Here is a 15,607-nt window from a genome sequence, read left to right as displayed (position 1 = left end):
ATTTCAAGCAAAGCAGACTTCAGAACAAGGAAGTTTATCAGGAATAAAGAGAGGACAAAACATAATGTTAAAGGTGTCACTTCCCTAGGAAGGCATAATAATATTTAATGTGTATGTACCTAACAGTAGATCATCAAAGTATATGAAACAAAAATGTATACAACTGTATAGAAAAAAATAGACGAACTCACCATCATAACCAATGACTTCAACACCATTTTTTAGTAATAACTAACTCCAGCAGGCAAATCCAGTAAGGATATAGTTAAACTGAACAACAATGTCAATCAACTTAATCTGACATTTATACAATACTTCATCCAACAACAGCAGAATACAGGTTCTCCTCAAGTTCACATGGAATATTCACCAAGATGGACCCCTTTCCAGGTCATAAAACATACCTTAACAAATTTGAGAATAGAATTCATACAGAGTCTATTCTTAGACCACAGTGGAATTAAACTAGAAATCAATACCAGCTGATGAAAGAAATCAAAAGGATTTAAGTAAATTGAGAGCTACTCCATGTCTGTGGATAGAAAAAAATCAATATTCTTAAGATCTCAATTACTCCCAATGTGATGTGTAGATTAAGCACAATTCCAATGAAAATCCTAGCAAGCTATTTTGTGGATATCAGCCAGTTTATTCTAGAGTTTACATAAAAAGGTAAGGAGGAGTACCTGGGTGGCTCAGTTGGTTAAGTGTCCTACTCTTGATTTCAGCTCAGGTCATGATCTCAGTTTGTGGCTTCAAGCCTCACATGGGGCTCCATACTGACAGTACAGAACCTGCTTAGGATTCTCTAACTCCCTCTCTCTCTCCGCCCCTCCCCGACTCACATGTGTGCTCTCTCTCCCTCTCTCTCTCAAAAAATAAATAAACATTAAAAAAGGTAAAGAGACCCAGAATAGCCAACACATAATACTGAAGAGTAACAAAGTTGGAGAACTGATGCTACTGAACTTCAAGACTTACTATAAAGCTGCAATAAGCAAGATAGCATGGTATTAGTGAGAGAATAGATACATAGATCAATGGAACACAATAGAGTCCAGAAACAGATCGAAATAAATGTGGTCAACTGATCTTTGACAAAGGGGCAAAGGAAAGTCAATGGAGAAAGGATAATCTTTTCAAAAAAATGGTGCTGGAATAATTGGATCTGGACACAGATCTTACATTTTTCACAAAATTAACTCAAAAAGAATCATAGACAAATGTAAAATATAAAACTATAAAACTTCTAAAAGAAAACATAGGAAAAAATCTAGATGATCTTGGATTTGAATTTTTAGACATGACACCAAAGGCATGAAAGAAAATATTTATAAGTTAGTCTTCATTAAAATTAACGACTTCTCATCAACTATACTCAAATTTAAAAAAATCTTTTAATGTGTATTTATTTATTTTGAGGGAGAGAGAGAGAGAGAGCACACAAGTGGGGGAGGGAGATAAAGAGAGAGAAAGAGAGAGAGAGAATCCAAGCAGGCTCTGGGCTGTCAGCGCCGAGCCCAATGTGGGGCTCAAACCCACAAAATCGTGAGATCATGACCTGAGCCAAAATCAAGAGTCAGATGCTCAACCGACTGAGCCACCCAGACACCCCTAAATTTTTTTTTAATAAAAAAATTTAAACATGTGCTCTGCAAAAGACTGTTAAGAGAATTAAATAGAAATGCCAGAAACTGGGAGAAAATATTTGCAAAACATATCTGATAAAGGACTGTTATCCAAAACACACAAAACTCAATAACAAGAAAACGATCAACCCAATTAAAAAATGGGCAAAACATGTGAACAGATACCTCACCAAATAAGATATACAGATGAAAAGTAAACAAATGAAAACAAAATACTCATCCACATTTGTCACTAGGGAATTACAAATTAAAGCAATAATGAGACATTTCTGCACACGTATTAGAATGGCTAAAACCCAAAAAACTAACAATAATCGTTCACAAAAGTTGGCGAAGAGTAACAGAGCAATAGACACTCTCATTTGTTGCTGGTGGGAATGCAAAATAGGATACGGCCACTTTGGAAGACAGTTTGGCGGTTTTTTTACAAAGCTAAATATAGTCTTACTATATGATCTAGCAATAATGCTCCTACATGTTTATCCAATTGATTGGAAAACTTAGGTGTGCACAAAAGCCTGCACGTAATGTTCATAGCAGCTTTATTCACAACCACCTCAAGTTGGAAACAACCAAGATGTCCTTCAATAGGTGAATGGATAAACAGACTATGGTACATCTATACAGGGGTGTCTGTAAGACACAGCATTACAAATTGGGTCTACTATATGCAAGTAATGTGTGTTGCCACAGAGTGGTGGTTATTGAAGCTCTTGAATGGTTTGAAATCTCCCTTAGAACTTCATTTCCAAAATAAAATTCAAATCAGATGCCAAATTCCTGCCAGCACACTGAAAGATACTTTTTGTTCTTTTTGAAAGGGTTAGATGTCTCACTACTGGTTGGTCTCTATTATAAAATGTAGTCACATCTTTGCCAAGTTAAACCGCAGGACAAATTTAGGGCAACATGTCTTTATACCCCGACGTTATGCCTGCTGTCCTGTGCAATTATTAATATCAACCCTTTTTACTTTCAAAATAAAGTGTACAGTTTGGACAATAATGGCCACCTCAGTTTTTCCCCAAATGGATCACCCCAGCTTTTTACATCTTGATTTAATTAAATTTCCATCTTTTACGTATTTTATGATATCCATCAAAGATTTGATTGCTTTGCCCAAAAGTCCTGCCCTAAGGAAGGCACTTTGTTTGTGTTGCTCTGTTTAATGCAAAAGCTTCTAACCTTAAAGGTTACTGCTGTGTTTTGGCATCTGAAAGAAAGAAAAAACAAACAAAAATTATTCTTACTCCTACCGGTTATGTTCATTGCCACAAGATGATGGTTTGCTCAAGGGAAACCCTTCTGTGATCCAATTTGGATACCAGGAGCATTTTCTTTATTAAAACACTGAGGATTGTATTGTGACTGTGTAAAACACGAATGAACTTACTTTAAGAGCAAAATCACAAACCAATGCATGTATTTCCCCAGGTAGCTTCCGGTTTTTCACGTTAGATGATAAAAGCGTATACATATTCACACCTCTCTGCTTCCAGATATTATGGTTTCTTTTGCCATAAATGACAGCATGTCTCTAGTGTGACTGGCTCTGAGGAAAGCAGCTAGGAGCATTAAAATCTAACAGACTTGTGGGATGCCTAAGTGGCTCAGTTGCTTAAGCATCTGACTCTAGATCTCAGCGTTGTGAGTTCAAGCCCTGGGTTGGGCTACATGCTGGGAGTGAAGCCTACTTTAAAAAAAGTCTAACAGACTTAGGTTGGGTCCTTGGACCTACCAGCTGCTAGCTGTGTGAGTGTGGGGAAGTTATTTCAACTTCCTTAGGTTCAGTTTCCTAGACTTTAAGATGGGAAGTAGAGTACTCAACTTTCAGGGATGTTGTGGAGAGAGACAATGCCTCCTAAGTTTTCTTGATAGTATAAAGCCATTACTGTTGCTGTTGTTGAGCTGCCATCCTCTCTCCTCAGTGTGGGGCCATCGCTGGGAGGTGGCTTCCCAGCCAAGGATCACAGTGGCCACCGCCATTCCTGGCAGCCAGATGGAGCCATTTGATTAGTTTTTCTCAGCCAGGGTGGAGGTGATGAGCGCTACTTCTGAGCCCAAATGGTGAAGTATCAGATGTGGACTCCCCCACACTCCGTCCCCCATCTGCCAGCTTGAAGTTACCGTGATGACTTTAATGACCAGACATGTTTTTAATTTGGTGAAATTTAACTTATCAGTTTTAATTCTATATTTATTGTTTTCTTTGCCTTGTTTAAAAAATCTTTTCCTAAGGAATCTGCCCACTCCCAGGTCATGAAGACAGTCCCTTATTTTCTCCTGGGAATTATAAAAAAGTTCTAATGAAAGGAATTATTAAAATTTTACATGTAGGCCTATGATCCATCTCAAATTTATTTTTAACTGGAGCTTTTATTGAGATAACTGTAGATTCATGCACTTGCAAAAATAGTATGAAATCCTTTGTACATGTTGCCCAGTTTCCCCAATGGTAACATTTTGCAAACCTGTAGTATAATATCACAACCAGGATATCGACATTGTTACAATCCACCCCTCTTAGTCAGATTTCCCTAGTTTTGGTTCCACTCCTGTGTGTGTGTGTGTGTGTGTGTGTGTGTGTCTGTGTGTGTGTGTGTGTGTGTGTGTGTGTGTCTATAAAATTTTATCACCTGTGTAGGATCATGTATCCACCACCACAGTCAGGATCCTGAACACAAGGATGCTTTGTGTTGCCCTTTATAGCCACACCCATCTCCCTCCTCCATCTCTCTCCCCCCAGTCCCTAACTTCTGGCAACCGCTGTTCTGTCCTTCATTTCTAAAATTTTGCCACATGCTAGAAAATGATGTATAGATCATACCACATAGCATGCAGCCTTTTGGGATTGGCTTTTCTCCACTCAGCATAATCCCCTGGAGAATCTATTGCATGTATCAATACTTTGTTCTCTTGTTGTTGCTACATGCCTCATGAATGGGTGTGCCCATGAATGGGTTTGCTTCAAGTTACTTTTTGGGTGGGATGTGAAGTAAGGGTCAAGTTTGTTTCCTTTCCTCCCATACGGATGCAAGTACCATTTAGTGAAAAGACTTTGCTTTACTCCATTGGGTTGTTTTGCATGTTTGTCAAATATCAGTTGGTTGTAAGTGTGAGTTTCCTTTTGGACTCTCCAGTTGATCCCACTGATTTATTTATCTGTCCTTATGCTGGTACTTCACTGTCTTGATTACTGTTGTATAGTGTTATGGACTGAACGTTTGTGTCCCCTAAAAATTCATATGTTGTAACCCTAATCCTAATGGGACGGTGTCTGGAGGTGAGACCTTTGGGAGGTAATTAGGTCATGAGGGCAAAGCCCTCATGAATGGAATTAGCGCTGTCCTAAGAACAGGACAGAGAGCTAGCTACCTCTCTTTCTGCCATGTGTCTTCCTAAAATTTGTCTGGAACCACAAAAAACCAGAATAGCCAAAATAATCTTGAAAAAGAACAAAGCTGAAGGCATCATGCTTCCTGATTTCATATCATATTACAAAGCTATAGTAATGAAAACAGTATGGTCCTGGCATAAACACAGACACAGATCAATAGAACAAAATAGAGAGCCCAGAAATAAACTCATGTATATATGGTCAAATCATTCATGACAAAAGACCTAGGAATATACAATGGGGAAAGGATAGTCTCTTCAATAAATGGTACTGGGAAAACTGGGCAGTCACACGTGAAAGGATGAAACTTGACCACTATCTTACATCATACACAAAATTAGCTCAAAATGGATTAAAGACTTGAATGTAAGACCCGAAACCATAAAACTCCTAGAAAACAAAACAAAACAAAACAAAACAAAACACATAAACAAGGGCATCTGGGTGGCTCAGTCGGTTGAGCATCTGACTCTTGGTTTCAACTTAGGTCATGATCTCAAGGTTTGTGAGTTTGAGCCCTGCATCAGGCTCCATGCTGGCAGTGTGGAGCCTGCTTGGTATTCTCCTTCTCTCCCTCTCACTCTGTCCCTCCCCTGCTCACGCTCTCTGTCTCTCTAAAATAAATGAATAAACCTAAGAAAAAACATAGACAGTAAGCAACTTGACATAGGTTTTGGAATTATTTTTTTTAATTTGACACCAAAGCAAAAACAACAAAAGCAAAAATAAATAAGTGGAATGACATAATAAAATGGTTCTGTACAGCAAAGGAAACCATCTGAAGGAGAGAAATGAAAAAGCTACCTACTGAATGGGAGAAAATATTTGTAAATCATGGATCTGATAAGGGGCTAAAACCCAAAATATATAAAGAACTCATACAACTCAACAGCAAAAACAATCTGATTTTAAAAAATGGGCAGAGGATCTAAATTGATATTTTCCACTGACAGCTCAGAGCCTGGAGCGTGCTCCAGATTTTGTGTGTGTGTCTCTCTCTCTGTCTTCCCTTCCCCTGTTTGTCTCTGTGTCTGTATCTCAAAAATAAATAAATATTAATTTAAAAAGTTAAATTGGTATTTTCCGAAGAAGATATACAGATAGTCAATATGTACATGAAAAGATGCTCAACATCATTAATCATCAGGAAAATGCAAATCAAAATCACAATGAAGGGGTGCCTGGGTGGCTCAGTCAGTTAAGCATCCAATTCTTGATTTCAGTTCAGGTAATGATCTCATGATTGTGAGATCGAGCCCTGAATCGGGCATGAAGGCTGCTCAAGATTCTCTCTCTCCTTTTCCTTCTACCCCTCCCCTGCTCATGCTTTCTCTTTCTTCCTCAATAAGTAAATAAATAAATACATACATACATACATAAAATCACAATGAGATATTACCTCATACCTGTTAGAATGGCTACTATGAAAAAGACAAGAAATAACAAGTGCTGGTGATGAGGTGGACAAAAGGGGACCCTTGTGCATTGTTGATGGGAATGAAATTGGTACAGCCAATTGGTACAACCATGAAGATATTATGGAGTTTTCCTTAAAAAAATTAAAAATAGAATTACCATATGAACCGGCAATTCCATTTCTGGGTATTTATCTAAAGAAAACAAAACCACTACCTTGGAAAAAATATCTGCACCCCCATGTTCATTGCAGCATTATTTACAGTAGCCAAGATATGGAGACCAAGCTAAGTGTCCACTGATGGATGAATGGATAAAGAAGATGTAGTATACATATAATGGGATATTATTCAACTATAAAAAAGAATGGAATGAAGTGTTTCCATTTGTGACAACACTGATGGACCTCAAGGGCATTTTGCTAAATGAAACAAGTCAGACGAAGACAAATACTGTGTGACCCCTCTTATATGTGGAATTGAAAAAAAACAACCAAACAAACAAAAAAACAAGCTCATAGATATAAAGAACAGACTGGTGGTTGCAGAGACCAGGAATGAGGGATTGGAGAAAAAGTTGAAGAGGGTCAAAGGGTAAAAAGAAAAAGAATAAAAAGAGGCCAGAGAGGTAGCCATGTGAGGACACAAAGAAAAGTCAGCAGTCTACCACTAGGAAGAGAGCCTTCACCTGAGCCTGTCCATGCTGGCATCGTGATCTCTGACTTCCAGCTCCCAGAACTCCGAGAAAAGAAATTTCTGTTGTTGATAAGCCTCCCAGTTTATAGTGTTTTACTATAGCATCCTGAGCTGCTTACATAGTAAGTCTTAACATCAGGTCTACTGAGTCTTCCTCTAACTTTGTTTTTTTGTTTGCAAAGTGCTTTGGCTTGGGTTCCTGGGTGGCTCAGTCGGTTAAGTGTCCGACTTCGGCTCAGGTCATGATCTCACGGTTTGTGAGTTCGAGCCCCGCGTCGGGCTCTGTGCTGACAGCTCAAAGCCCTGGAGCCTGCTTCGCATTCTGTGTCTCCTCCTCTCTCTGCCCCTCCCCTGCTCATGCTCTCTGTCTCTCAATAATAAATAAATGTTTTTTAAAAAAAAAAATTTTTAAAGAAAATTGCTTTGGCTATTTTCATGTAAATCTTAGAATGTCACTTAGTATTTTTTAAACAATCCTGTTGGAAATTTGATTAGGATTGCATTAAATCTTAAGATGAACTGGAGGAGAATAGACATCTTAATAATATTGACTCTTCCAATTGTGAATATGGCAACTTTCCATTTATTTACTTTTTCATTTCAGCAATGTTTATAGTTGTTGGAAGTCATTTGTATTTCATGTGTTTTTTAAAGTTTATTTATTTATTTTTGAGAGAGAGACAGAGAGAGCGAATGAGGGAGGAGCAGAGAGAGAGGGAGAGACAGAATCCCAACCAGGTTCTGCACTGCCAGCCCAGAGCCCGACACGGGGCTCAGACTCACCTGCCTCATGATCATGACCTGAGCTGAAACTAAGAGTCAGACACTTGACCAACTAAGACACCTAGATACCCCTGTATTTCATGTTTGTAAATGCTATTGCAAAATTGTTTTTATGTTTTTACTTCATTTCCAATTATGTGCTGACAGTTCATAGAAATACACTGGGTTTTCTATCTATCTATATATTTTTTAAATTTATTTATTTATTTTAATGTTTTTATTTATTTTTGAGAGAGAGACACAGAGAGAGAGAGAGAGAGAGAGAGCACAAGCTGGGGAAGGGCAGAGAGAGAGGGAGTCACAGAATCTGGAGCAGACTCCAGGCTCTCAACTGTCAGCACGGAGCCCGGTGTGGGGCTTGAACTCACAAGCTGTGAGATCATGACCTGAGCCGAAGTTAGAGGCTTAACCAACTAAGCCACTCAGGCACCCCTACTTATTTATTTTTGACAGAGAAAAGGCACAAGTAGGGGAAAGGCAGAGAGACAGGGAAAGAGACAGAATCCCAAGCAGGCTTCCACCCTGTCAGTGTGGGGCTCGAACTCACCAACCAGGAGATCATGACCTGAACTAAAAGTCGGACGCTTAACCAACTGAGCCACCCAGGTGCCCCTGGGTTTTGTATGTCGACCTTGTATTCTGAGACCTTGATAAACTCACCTATTCAATTATTTTTTGTGGATTGTGAGACTGACTTTGAAAACAAGCCTTTGAGCCACAAAATGGAAACAACCCGTCTCTGAGCCAGCAACCTGCATCAGACTCTTACAATTTTTCATGTTGTAGCAGTCACTGGGGAGTCCCATCCAACTGCTATCTATATTGTGAGTCCCCGTAGGGCAGGCTGTCCCAGCTACTTCCTAGTGACTCTTACCATAGACCCTCAAGTTTTGCTCATGAGCAGGACTAATGAGCCCTGTGCTACCTACCACTCAGGCTTATCCAGAGGTTAGAGGAGACAGCAAGGAGACATCTGCACCACGAACAGCCATCTGATCCCAGGTTCCTGTCAGTGGCGTTCCTCCAACTGTCTTTCATGTTGCTGCACGCTTTGCAAGCAGAGGCACTCACTGCCCTTATTCTCAGCTTTCTTTTCAGGAACATTTACACAGTGAACAGCCTTGAAAGAGAGAACATCTCCTTCTAAAACAAAGGGCAGGTTTGCTTATAGCCTTGGAAGGTAGAGGTCACGTCTCCATCTATAGCAAGCATATTTACTCTCCAGTTAAAAGCTTGTTCCCTGAAGCTCAGGGTTCTTCTATAACACAACCCACTTCACATGCAGGTGTACCTGGCCCTCTTTGTATTGTCCTCTAAGAATGGAGGTTCCGGAATCCTGTGCAAAAATGCTAATATCCTGATGACTACTATAACTGCGAGGAGTAACCTAGCCTTTACCTCTGACCCAGGAGTTTCATGTTTTCTGTCAATATCCATATGGCAATGGAAAGATAACTTGTTATCTTCCAAGTAGGTTAAAATCTCAGACCTTCATACTTCCTGACACCTCCAAAGAGGTAATGAGTTTTGCCCCTTGATTGTTGAGGCTGTCCTGGGAGACTAGAGAGCAGGACCTATTTCCTGTCTAACTTCTCATTAGAACAGAACTCCTTGCCCATCTTTTTGGGCAGACAAAAGAAGCTTGTGAGGCAGATCTGGATCTCAGTCAGCCACACAGATCTCAATACTAAAGACTCTGCTCCTTCAGTGTGTCCCCTGAAGCTTCGTAAATGACTGTCCCAGTGAGGGCATACTGCTCAATGCCCTTCTGGGTTCTCTAAACTTTGCTAAGATTTATCTTAAAGATGTGTGCATATTTTCAAAGACTACATACAATATCCCTATTTGTTTTAATATGCAAATAAATGTTTTTGGGTTCCTGGGTGGCTCAGTTGGTTAAGCGTCTGACTTTGGCTTAAGGTTGTGATCGCACAGTTCCTGAGTTTGAGCCCCACACTGGAATGTCTACCATCAGCACAGAGCCTGCTTTGGCTCCTCTGTCCCCTCTCTCTCTCTGCCCCTCCCCCACTTACATTCTCTCTCTCTCTCTCTCTCTCTCTCTTTCTCTGTCTCTCTCTCAAAAACAAATAAAACGTTAAAAAAAACCAGTGTTTTAAAATTCTCACCATCAGGGCCCCTGGGTGGTACAGTCAGTTAAGCATCCAACCTTGGCACAGGTCATGATCTCCCAGTTCATGAGTTCGAACCCCGCGTTGGGCTCTGTGCTGACGGCTCAGAGCCTGGAGCCTGCTTCGGATTCTGGGTCTCCCTTGCGCTCTGTCTATCATTCTCTCAAAAATAAATAAACATTAAAAAAATAAAGTAAAATAAAATTCTAACCATCAAGGATTCAAATGTTTTTGAATTTGTTTGTCAGCAAGGGTAATGGTAATTGGACTTCAGAAAATGGGGCTAAATGGAAATGAGCAAATCCTGCCTTCCAGGTTCAAAATCCAGGCAATTTGTGTTTCTCTGACTTGGTGTCACAATGTTTCAAACACAAAGACACATGAAAACGTGTGGCTACAAAGGATGATCATTTTTCCACTGTTTGGCAAGCTGGGGTTGAGTGATTCATGAGGCAAGATGCTCAGGATGCTGGTCTCAGGCTCCAAGGTGCAGAATGTCTGCTGTTGAGAGGCGAGGCCATAGCGTTGGTGTAGTGGGGCATGGCTCTCACCCAAGCTCAAGTTCAGCTTCTTCTCAGCTCCAGGACATGTTCATAAAGGATTTTTCTCTCTGAAGAAAGGTATCTGATGCTTAAAAAAATTATTTTTTACCTGGTTTTCAGCAGTTTAACTCTGATGTGTCTACATGTACTTTTCTTTGTGCTTGCCCTTTTGGGATTCACCAATCCCCCTGAATCTATGAATTTAATGTCTTTCACTGGCTGGAAACTTTTTGCCATTATCTCTCTGACTGTTGCATCTGTCTCATTCTGTCTCTCCTCTCCTTCCGGGACTCCAGTGATATGAATGTTAGACATCTGACTGTGTCCTGCTTATCTTTTATGCTAATATCTCTTTTTCTCTGGGTCTTTTTTCCTCAACTTTTGTTTCAGTGTAGTTTTAAATTTGTCTTCAAGTTCAGCAATCCTGTGCTCAGCTGTGTTCAATCTGCTATTAAACTGATCCAATGAGTTCTTGACTTCAGTTAGTACACTTTATAAGTTCTAGAGTGTGCATTTTATTTCCATTTTTATTTTTTGTAGAGTCCACTCATCTGGTGACATTTTCTTTCCTTTTATCTAGTTTACATACCTCTTCTTCTATTTTATTCAACATAGCAATCTAAGTGAGGATATTTTGAATTTTCCAAGTATAACACATACGCAGTGAAATGCATAAAGTGTTCTAATCACGAATGCATAATTTGATGAACTTTCACATTTGTATATATCCATGTGACCATCACCCACATCAAGATACACAATATTTCTGGAACTTCTTTGTATTTGAGGTATTACTCCCCTCCCCCAAGAGATAACCACTATTCTGACTTCTATCACCATCATAGTTTTATTAGTACTGGACTTCATGTATGTTGTCTTTTCCATCTGGCTCCTTTCACTTAATATAATGTCTGTGAGATTCATTCGTGTTGTTTCTATATCAGTACTTTGTTCTTATTTACTGCAGTATAGTATTCCATTGTATGAATGGACTGTGATTTATTTACTTATTCATTCTCCAGCTAGTAAACATTTGGGTTGTCTCCAGCTGTAGGCTATTATGACTAAAGCTGCTATAAATATTCTAACATATGTTCTTTGGTGAACATATTTGCTAATTTCTCTTAAGTCTATTCTTACAAGTAGAAATGTTGCATCAGGAGGTGGATGTATGTTTGGGGCGCCTGAGTGGCTCATTCAGTCGAGGGTCCAACTCTTGATTTCGGCTCAGGTCATGATCCAAGGGTGGAAGGACATCAGACTCCACAATGAGCATGGGGCCTGCTTGAGATTCTCTCTCTCTCTCCCTCTGCCCCTCTCCCCTGCTTGCATGCTCGCTCTCTTTCTAAAAAAGAAAAAGAAAAAAAGATGGTAGGTGTATGTTTAGCTTTAGTAGAGTCTATTAAATATCTTTTCAAAGCTGATTTCCATCCTTATTACCTGCTCTGTGATAATGAAGCTGGACTCTGAAACCTTTCTCTTCTGCCATCTGGCACAATGTTCAGCTTTGTCAGGAGACGGTACTGGAGGCCACTGCAGGAGAAAGTGCTTTTCTTCCAGGTTCTGATGTGTTCTCTTGGCAAGTCCCTGAAGCACATGGTTCCTGCACACATGGCAGCCAGAAACACACAGCACATCTCCACTGGCAGCTTCTCCCACTACCACAGAGGTTAGCTTTCGAATGCATCATTCCTGTGGGAAATTTTCTAGCAGATTCCACAGTGCAGCACCTTTCCATGGATGGCTTCCCTCAGTACCCAAGAGCAATGCTTTCCAGTGCATTCCATCTGCACGGAACCGCAGCAAACTTCTTTGTCATCCTGTGAGTCATGGCTACACTGTCTCCAATAAGGTGTGGACCTCAGCCTGTCAGTAGAAGGTGAGGAGGGACCTCATACAGGTTTGTCTTTCCTTTGGTGTGTTGCATCAGCACTAGAGGCTATTCCCTATACCTGCTGTAACTATATTCCTTAGAATCTCTTTTCCTCTTAGTATGTAGCCCATTTTTGTACTTAATAATTCTTTACATTAAAATTTACTTGTCCAAATTACTGTGTGGTTTCTGAGTGAACTCTGGCTGATACATGGATATTCCATTTGACACTTCCATCTCCAATGTATGAGAGTTCCAGTGCTTCTACAGTTATTTTAAAGTCCTGTCTATTAATTGCCATCTGAATCATCTATGTGTCTGTTTCTAGTGTCTGTTTTTTCTCTTGCTTATTGATTCTAGTCTCCTGCCTCTTCACTTGATTCATTATTTTTTACTATATGCAGACATTGTGTGTAAGAGGCATAGAGACTCCAGATGATATAACTTGCCACAGAATGTTCCTTCTTTCCTCCATTAAGCAGATGGCCATGAGGGATGATTGTCTCAGTCCAGTGAAGGATTAAGCTAAATTGAGGCTGGATTTCAACTTTTGCAAAACAGTCTCTCTCTGTTTACCCGCATTCCTCCCATGTGGATTTTGACTGAGAGCCTTGCAGGTCCCCTGTACCCTCAGGCATGAAGGACTGTGGAGATTCAGTTCTGCCCTTCAGAAGTTCTCAAACTGACCATCCGGACTCCATCCCCCTGCAGATTCAAAATCTGGCAAACGTCATGAGATAGGAGCTGGCCTTGTGTTTGAGGCAGGCCCTTTCTTCTTGGGAAGCCTTTGTTTTCTAAGTGCTGTGAGACTGTGGAAGATTTCACTCTGCTTTTTAGATGCACATTCAGACCCAGAACTCGGCAAATGCTCTGTGGAGAAAATTGGTTGTGTTTCTAAGGCCTCCATGTCCCTTTTTCATTCTAGTCCCATGTAGCCACTACAGCTTTACAGGTTTCTCTTTCCTCCATTATAGGTCTTTCTTTTAGGCAAATCTTGATCATTAGGCAGTGCCCCAAACTGGCAAATGTCCAGGGAGAGGAGTGAGGGGACAGCTGGAGAGCCCCATCTCATCTTGTTGCAGTAGGAGCACTGGCTCCCACAACCTACTACATCCTGCCCAGAAGAGGAAATCTCCTAGGCTTTTGAGTCTCAAAACTCTTTTATTTTCAAATTTTTACCTGCTTTAAAATCTTAGAGTTGACTTTTCTTTCTTGCCAAATATCTGCTGTAATGTCACTACTTGAGGCTTGGAGTGTCAATATATCTGGGTTCAATGCTTCTCAAACTGTAGGTCACAACCCATTAATGGGGCATGAAATCAGTTTAATAGACCCTGATAGCATTTTTTAATGAAACAGTTTAGAATGGAATAGAATAGATTGGAGTGTGTCGCATATAGTAGAGATCAGTATTGTTTCCTTAAATTTTTGTTTCACTTGTATGTGTACATGTTTGGTTTTCCATGTAAAACCTATATGTTTCTATGGGTTGTGGCCAAAAATATTTAAAAGCCACTGGACGTTAGTTTAAACAGAGGAAGGGCCAACGGAGAGAAAAACAAATGATCAGAAACAAACATATGAATTGAGTATGGACAAGTTTTTGGAGAAGTTTGGCCATGACTCGGTCATGGATTGACTGAAAGCTGCTCCTCTGGCCCCAGGGAGCCGGGAGTCCATGTGAGGGATAAAGCACAAGCATCAGGAACCATAAGCATCAGAGAAGAAAATCCTACCTTCTAGGATTGAGGCCTAGCTTCTAATGGGACTGGGGCAGGAGGGGGTGTACCAAGGGGGCAGCAGGGAAAGCTGAAGATGAGACACAACCGAATTTGGATTGGTACAAGCCATGAAAACCCTGAGAGAGGAGCATGTAGTTCTTGGTGCCATATCATGGGTGGCCCAGTGAATACAAGCCTGTACTTGGCCCAGAGGAAAGGTCAGCTGAGGGGATGAATGGGTGGGGGTGGGGTGGGGGTGGCGTGAGGCTCTTCTCCTAACCCATGGTTGGTGCTTCAGGGTCAACAAAAGATCTAACTGTAGCCACAGGCCTGAGGAGACTAGTATCTTCTCCACCTTTTCCCTGCTTTCCCAACACCAGACACACACACAGTGGACTGCCTGTTGAGGCCACTAGAGATAAGGGAAAGAGTACAGGCTCTGTGGTCAGAAGACCTTGACTCTCAGTCTACTGGCTGGATGGGATTGGGTTTGTGCCTCCTTATGTCCCAAACAGGGCAGGTAAGACCTTCCGCACAGGTTGTTGGGAGGTGTACAGACTCATCATTGTGCCCATGTCTGGGGCCCAAAGTGCTCGGGGGCCCAGAGCTGCTTTTATCCCCAGGGGCCACACTGGGGCAGGCGGTTCTGGAGGAAGGTTGCACCACAATGAAGTGGCTGGCTCCTGGCCCTCAAAGTCCCCAGGCCTCCTAGGTTTGCCCACTGAACCTCCAGGCACCAGCCTGGGTCTGCTCTGAGGCATGGCATGCAGCTAGCCTTGGGGCAGAGAGGACAGCACAGGACACCGCAGAGGATGTGGTACATTTGCTTGTGTCTCTGAGCAGGAAAGTGGAAAGTTCTGCTCTGGGTCAGCCCAGTGGTTCTCGTCTTCACCCTATTGCAGGAGCTGGCTTCTGGCCCTGTGGCTGGCCTTGGACATCAGGGCCTGAAATTTGGGCCTGAGTCCAGCCTGGGTTTTTGGCCAGAAGTCTGGCCTTCTACCATGCTGCAAACATACCTGGTCAGCCACGCGGATCTGCTGGAGGTTTTGGAGAGTTCATCTCAGTGATATCTCGGCATATAAAGGTTTCTCTCTCCCTTTTCAGCCTAGCTGAGTGTTATTTGTCCCTTGAGCCCTGGCTCAGTCATCACCTCTCACAGAAAGCCTTCTCTGGGCACCCATGCTTTCCCCCCATTGGGTTAGGTGTCCTTCCTCTGGGCTCCCACAGGCACTGGTACCTCTCTCTTCCACACCACTTACCCTTGGATGGCACTCTGAGTTTGCCCGGAGGTGGGTCTCTGCCACAGTACTTGGCACAGTAGGTCCTCTGGCGGCATTTACTGAATGAATCGACTATCACACTCGGGCCTCAGCGACCCTGTTCTCCAAAGCCCGTTTCCCAT

The sequence above is a fragment of the Panthera tigris genome, chromosome C2 (genome assembly GCF_018350195.1).
Source record: "Panthera tigris isolate Pti1 chromosome C2, P.tigris_Pti1_mat1.1, whole genome shotgun sequence".
NCBI lineage: Eukaryota > Metazoa > Chordata > Mammalia > Carnivora > Felidae > Panthera > Panthera tigris.
The sequence above is the reverse complement of the archived record's forward strand: the minus strand, read 5'-3'. Positions refer to the sequence as shown.